We start from the raw sequence: 7,827 nt of genomic DNA, 5'->3' as shown, positions 1-7,827 counted from the left end.
TATCACCGCTTTCCAGAATACGCACACAGCTGAAAACCTCTTACGGCAACTGAGGAAGATCATCGCGGAATGGCTTACCCCAATTGGACTCTCCTGTGGATTTGTGGCATCGGACAACGCCAGCAATATTGTGTGTGCATTAAATATGGGCAAATTCCAGCACGTCCCATGTTTTGCACATACCTTGAATTTGGTGGTGCAGAATTTTTTAAAAAACGACAGGGGCGTGCAAGAGATGCTGTCGGTGGCCAGAAGAATTGCGGGACACTTTCGGCGTACAGGCACCACGTACAGAAGACTGGAGCACCACCAAAAACTACTGAACCTGCCCTGCCATCATCTGAAGCAAGAAGTGGTAACGAGGTGGAATTCAACCCTCTATATGCTTCAGAGGTTGGAGGAGCAGCAAAAGGCCATTCAAGCCTATACAATTGAGCACGATATAGTAGGTGGAATGCACCTGTCTCAAGCGCAGTGGAGAATGATTTCAACGTTGTGCAAGGTTCTGATGCCCTTTGAACTTGCCACACGTGAAGTCAGTTCAGACACTGCCAGCCTGAGTCAGGTCATTCCCCTCATCAGGCTTTTGCAGAAGAAGCTGGAGACATTGAAGGAGGAGCTAATACGGAGCGATTCCGCTAGGCATGTGGGACTTGTGGATGGAGCCCTTAATTCGCTTAACAAGGATTCACGGGTGGTCAATCTGTTGAAATCAGAGCACTACATTTTGGCCACCGTGCTCGATCCTAGATTTAAAGCCTACCTTGGATCTCTCTTTCCGGCAGACACAAGTCTGCTGGGGTTGAAAGACCTGCTGGTGACAAAATTGTCAAGTCAAGCGGAACGCGACCTGTCAACATCTCCTCCTTCACATTCTCCCGCAACTGGGGGTGCGAGGAAAAGGCTCAGAATTCCGAGCCCACCCGCTGGCGGTGATGCTTTGCAGTCTGGAGCGACTGCTGATGCTGACATCTGGTCCGGACTGAAGGACCTGACAACGATTACGGACATGTCGTCTACTGTCACTGCATATGATTCTCTCAACATTGATAGAATGGTGGAGGATTATATGAGTGACCGCATCCAAGTAGGCACGTCACACAGTCCGTACTTATACTGGCAGGAAAAAGAGGCAATTTGGAGGCCCTTGCACAAACTGGCTTTATTCTACCTAAGTTGCCCTCCCACAAGTGTGTACTCCGAAAGAGTGTTTAGTGCCGCCGCTCACCTTGTCAGCAATCGGCGTACGAGGTTACATCCAGAAAATGTGGAGAAGATGATGTTCATTAAAATGAATTATAATCAATTCCTCCGCGGAGACATTGACCAGCAGCAATTGCCTCCACAAAGTACACAGGGAGCTGAGATGGTGGATTCCAGTGGGGATGAATTGATAATCTGTGAGGAGGGGGATGTACACGGTGATATATCGGAGGGTGATGATGAGGTGGACATCTTGCCTCTGTAGAGCCAGTTTGTGCAAGGAGAGATTAATTGCTTCTTTTTTGGGGGGGGTCCAAACCAACCCGTCATATCAGTCACAGTCGTGTGGCAGACCCTGTCACTGAAATGATGGGTTGGTTAAAGTGTGCATGTCCTGTTTTGTTTATACAACATAAGGGTGGGTGGGAGGGCCCAAGGACAATTCCATCTTGCACCTCTTTTTTCTTTTCTTTTTCTTTGCATCATGTGCTGATTGGGGAGGGTTTTTTGGAAGGGACATCCTGCGTGACACTGCAGTGCCACTCCTAAATGGGCCCGGTGTTTGTGTCGGCCACTAGGGTCGCTAATCTTACTCACACAGTCAGCTACCTCATTGCGCCTCTTTTTTTCTTTGCGTCATGTGCTGTTTGGGGAGGGTTTTTTGGAAGGGACATCCTGCGTGACACTGCAGTGCCACTCCTAGATGGGCCCGGTGTTTGTGTCGGCCACTAGGGTCGCTAATCTTACTCACACAGCTACCTCATTGCGCCTCTTTTTTTCTTTGCGTCATGTGCTGTTTGGGGAGGGTTTTTTGGAAGGGACATCCTGCGTGACACTGCAGTGCAACTCCTAGATGGGCCCGGTGTTTGTGTCGGCCACTAGGGTCGCTAATCTTACTCACACAGCTACCTCATTGCGCCTCTTTTTTTCTTTGCGTCATGTGCTGTTTGGGGAGGGTTTTTTGGAAGGGCCATCCTGCGTGACACTGCAGTGCCACTCCTAGATGGGCCCGGTGTTTGTGTCGGCCACTAGGGTCGCTAATCTTACTCACACAGCTACCTCATTGCGCCTCTTTTTTTCTTTGCGTCATGTGCTGTTTGGGGAGGGTTTTTTGGAAGGGACATCCTGCGTGACACTGCAGTGCCACTCCTAGATGGACCCGGTGTTTGTGTCGGCCACTAGGGTCGCTTATCTTACTCACACAGCGACCTCGGTGCAAATTTTAGGACTAAAAATAATATTGTGAGGTGTGAGGTATTCAGAATAGACTGAAAATGAGTGTAAATTATGGTTTTTGAGGTTAATAATACTTTGGGATCAAAATGACCCCCAAATTCTATGATTTAAGCTGTTTTTTAGTGTTTTTTGAAAAAAACACCCGAATCCAAAACACACCCGAATCCGACAAAAAAAATTCGGTGAGGTTTTGCCAAAACGCGTTCGAACCCAAAACACGGCCGCGGAACCGAACCCAAAACCAAAACACAAAACCCGAAAAATTTCAGGCGCTCATCTCTATAATATATACCATTGAAAGTCACCTACAACACTGGCTATCACACACTATGTATATTTGTTGAAATAACAGCTGAGAAATCTGTATGCTATGGAATCTTTTGGGAAGCATATGCCATATATATAGTAGCCATAACTTTACCTTCACAAATGTTTCTCATTACATGTGTCGTTTTTATTTTTATTTTTGTATTTTTTGTGTGATTTTATCATATACTTTTGTCAGAGCACTCTCTGCCCAACTACATGGTAGCCACGTGGATATTCATTTTTAATGCATATCAATAAACTTTAAATTATTTTATACTTGACTATTGGGGTAATTCCAAGTTGATCGCAGCAGGAATTTTGTTAGCAGTTGGGCAAAACCATGTGCACTGCAGGGGAGGCAGATATAACATGTGTAGAGAGAGTAAGATTTGGGCGGGTTATTTTGTTTCTGTGCAGGGTAAATGCTGGCTGCTTTATTTTTACACTGCAATGTAGATTGCAGATTGAACACACCCCACCCAAATCAAACTCTCTCTGCACATGTTATATCTGGCCCCCCCCCCCCCCACACCTGCAGTGCACATGGTTTTGCCCAACTGCTAACAAAATTCCTGCTCCGATCAACTTGGAATTACCCCCTATATCTTGTCATTTCTTTCAAGCGTGCCCCAACAAAAAGAATCTTCTTCTTCTTTGTTACTCAAGAGAGATAATGCCCCAACCAATCAGCACCTGTTTTTTTTTTTTCAAACAAAAATTAGCACCAAGATTTATGGGTTAACAATTTAAGCATACAGTTTGGCTCATGATGTTGCTAAATGACCTTGGCTCTGGCATTATTACACATACAGTATATACACATTTTGGGCATTATTGAGTTGCATGCTAATACTAGACATATGTGGCGGACCATTTTTTCTGGTTTTGATTTTGGTTTTGGTTCTAATTCATCATCTGGTTTTGGTTTTGCATAGAGATGAGCGGGTTCCCAGCCAGGCTCGGATTTTCTCGCCTGACTCGGAAACCCGAACGCGGCAAAACAACATCATCCCGCTATCGGATTCTCGCGGGATTTGGATTCCATATAAGGAGCCGCGCGTCACGGCCATTTTCACTCCAGTCTCGGAGAGTATATTGAGAGGACGTGTGTTCAGTGTTCAGTGTCTGTGTGGGGGCAGGAAAGTAGGGTGGCGAGTCTTATGCTGTGTTGTGCTGCTCAGTCCAGTCCAGTGTAGTCAGTGTATTGTGTTGCATCAGTCCAGCCAAGCACAGTGTTGGTGTCCTCTTCTGCCATATATCCAGTATAGCTGTATAAAGTGGTGCTGTGTTGTGCTGTCCAGTCCAGTGTAGTCAGTGTATTGTGCTGCATCAGTCCAGCCAGTCACAGTGTTGGTGTCCTCTGCTTCCATATGTCCAGTGTAGCTGTATAAAGTGGTGCTGTGTTGTGCTGGCCAGTCCAGTGTAGTCAGTGTATTGTGCTGCATCAGTCCAGCCAGTCACAGTGTTGGTGTCCTCTGTTGCCATATATCCAGTGTAGCTGTATAAAGTGGTGTTGTGTTGTGCTGCGTCAGACCAGTGGTAGAGTCCTGTCCATCAGTCATTCCATTGACGATATACGCTGCTGCTATATGTCCACTGCTGCCGTATAATAATTATAACAACAACCACAAGTCCCTTACAGTGTTGTTGTGCTGTGCTGCATCAGACCAGTGGTAGTGTCCTGTCCATCAGTCATTCCAGTGACGATATACGCTGCTGCTATATGTCCACTGTTGCCGTATAATAATTATAACAACAACAAGTCCCTTACAGTGTTGCTGTGTTGTGCTGCATCAGACCAGTGGTAGTGTCCTGTCCATCAGTCATTCCAGTCATTTCTGTGCTGCATATTGTCTTATATAACTCCCAAAAAATAATGGAGAACAAAAATTTTGAGGATAAAATAGGGAAAGAGCAAGAAGAACCACTTCTTCCTAGTGCTGAAGCTGCTGCCACTAGCCATGACGTAGATGATGAAATGCCATCAACGTCATCTGCCAAGGCCAATGCCCAATGTGATAGTAGAGGGCATGTAAAATCCAAAAAGCCAAAGTTCATTGAAAAGAACCAAAAAATGTAAATCATCTGAGGAGAAACGTAAACTTGCCAATAAGCCATTTACGACAGGGAGTGGCAAGGAACGGCTGAGGCCCTGGCCTATGTTCATGACTAGTGGTTCTGCTTCACATGACGATGGAAGCCCTCATAACTGAGGATTTGACACTTATGTTGGTGTTAGACATGCATCCGGTATCTGCCATTAATGCAGCGGGATTTAGACAATTGATGGAGATATTGTGTCCCCGGTACCAAATCCCATCTAGATTCCACTTCACTAGGCAGGTGATACCGAGATTTTGCCATTTTATTCCAGTGATTTGGATGAATAATTATTAATTACAGTGATATTACCAATTAATTCCAGTGATTTGGACATATAATTACAGTGATTTTGTAGTATAATTCCAGGGATTTGGAAGTATAATTATTAATTACACTGATTTTGCCAATTAATTCCAGTGATTTGGATGTATATTTCCAGTGATTTTGACGTATAATTTCAGTTGGAATTGTTTGTGTTGCTTGGCTTAGTCATACAGATACCTCATTGCACCTCTTCAACATCTTTGCATGAGGTGCTGTTTGGGGTCTAGTTTTTGAAAAGTGCCATCCTGTCTGACACTGCCATATGAGTCCAGGGGTACTGCTGTATTAGTCCTGGGGTACTGCCATATAAGCAGATTTTTTTTAAATGACAGGGGCGTGCTGGAGATGCTGTCAGTGGACCGGACAATTGTGTCCCATTCTCGACATTCAGCCGCTGTGTGACACTACTAGATGGGCCAGGTGGTTGTGTTGCTTAGCTTAGTCATACAACAACCTCAGTGCACCTTTTTTTCTTCTTTGCATCATGTGCTGTTTGGGGCCTTTTTTTGATATCTGCCCTCCTGTCTGCCACTGCAGTGCCACTCCTAGATGGGCCAATTGTTTGTGTCGCTTGGCTTAGTCATACAGCTACCTCATTGCACCTCTTCTACATCTTTGCATGAGGTGCTTTTTGGAGCCTAGTTTTTGAAAAGTGCCATCCTGTCTGACACTGCAGTGCCACTCCTAGATGGGCCAGGTGTTTGTGCTGCACACTTGTGTCGCTTAGCTTAGTCATACAGCCACCTCGGTGCAATTTTTAGGCCTAAAAACAATACTGTGAGGTGTGAGGTATTCAGAATAGACTAGAAATGAGTGGAACTGAATGTTATTGAGGTTAATAATACCGTAGGAGCAAAATTACCCCCAAATTCTGTGATTTTAGCTGTTTTTAAGTTTTTTTCAAAAATCATCCAGATCCAAAACCAAAACACGAAAGGGTGGCTTTGGCAAAACTAAGCCAAAACCAAAACACAAAAGTGGAATTAGAACCAAAACCAAAACACAAAACACGAAAAGTGCCAGCCGCACATCTCTAATTTCAATATACTGCCAAACCCAGGACTGAACCCTATAACCTTTTAAATTCTAATTAAACACCCTGCTCACTGAGCTATTTGATCCTGCATAAAAACTATGAATACTATATAAAGCTACTGGTATTTTTTTTTTTTTTTAAATCAGCATTGCAATTTGGCAGATCTGTGTAGTCTGCAGCCACACATCCAATCTATTGCAGCCACACACTACATAGATCTGCTCAGCCGCAATGCTGATTATTTTTTCACAAAGTACAAGGTAAGCTTCAAATAGTTAGAATTCTCTAGCTTAGAATTATCTACCTTTCTATGCAAGGGCAGATAGCTCAATGAATAGATTGTCTGACTGCAGTGTCACAAGCAATGTGATTGAATCCCGTGTATGTCAGCATCTTGAAATGTAATAAAGGACTGTGTGACTGAATAACAAAGAAATCTCAAGTTGAGTTCATGAATGTTGTATAGGTATTAGCGACAGAAGGGGTCAGGGTAGGAGACAGTGGTGGTCAGGAGATGCTGGGCTTCAAAAGGGGGGAAGCTGCATGTGAAAGTAATTAAAACAGATAATTAACAAGTGTTGCCAACAGCGCCCCCTACCCTGCAGCGCTATGTGCGGTTCCCCCTCCACACACACCTAGTTATGGCCCTGATCACTATGATCATGCTGAATGGTCAGGTGTACTGAGCTGCATGCGCCATGATTTCTGCACACAGGATTGCAGATAGTCTGAAAGAAGCCTCCAAAATGGATATGACACAACTGTGTTTTTCTTAACACTCCCTGTTACCTCCCCCCAAATGCTTCCAGACTGTCAATCACATTGCAAATAAAGCCTCCTGACTGCTAGCGACATTGCTAAAGTAGTACCTTGGCGCTTGCAAAGTGTGACTTAGATGCATGCACAGGTTATGATAATCACTGAACAGCGAAAACAGTGGCATTGCATACAACTAAATCAGGTCCTTTGTTCAGCAACCATTTTATGACTGTATAGTGTATACAGAAAAAAAGAGAGACAATATGACATTTTACCAAAACCAGTTTATTTCTGCTTTAACTTAAAGGATATGTGTATGTTCCCAAGTGGAATGTGAGTTGTGTACAATGACCCCTACATATTGGGGGAAATTCAGAGTTGATCGCAGCAGTAAATTTGTTAGCTAATGGGCAAAACCATGTGCACAGCAGGTGTGGCAGATATAACATGTGCAGAGAGAGGCCCTCATTCCGAGTTGATCGCTCGCTGCCATTTTTAGCAGAATTGCGATCAGGCTAAAAACCGGCAATTCTGCGCATGCGTATAGGCTGCAAGGCGCACGCGCTAAGTACTTTCACACAAAACTATGCAATTTTACAGAGGGCTGTGCAACGCTTTTCAGTCGCTCTGCTGATCGGTGAGTGATTGACAGGAAGTGGGTATTTCTGGGTGGTAACTGAGTGTTTTCCGGGAGTGTGCTAAAAAACGCAGGCGTGCCAGACGAAAACGCAGGAGTGGCTGGGGAAATGGGGGAGTGGCTGGCTGCACGCAGGGCGTGTTTGTGACGTCAAACCAGGAACCAAACAGTCTGCAGTGATCACAATCTAGGAGTAGGTCTGGAGCTACTCAGAAACTGC

The sequence above is a fragment of the Pseudophryne corroboree genome, chromosome 3 (genome assembly GCF_028390025.1).
Source record: "Pseudophryne corroboree isolate aPseCor3 chromosome 3, aPseCor3.hap2, whole genome shotgun sequence".
NCBI classification, from domain to species: domain Eukaryota; kingdom Metazoa; phylum Chordata; class Amphibia; order Anura; family Myobatrachidae; genus Pseudophryne; species Pseudophryne corroboree.
Note: the sequence above shows the minus strand (reverse complement) of the source record.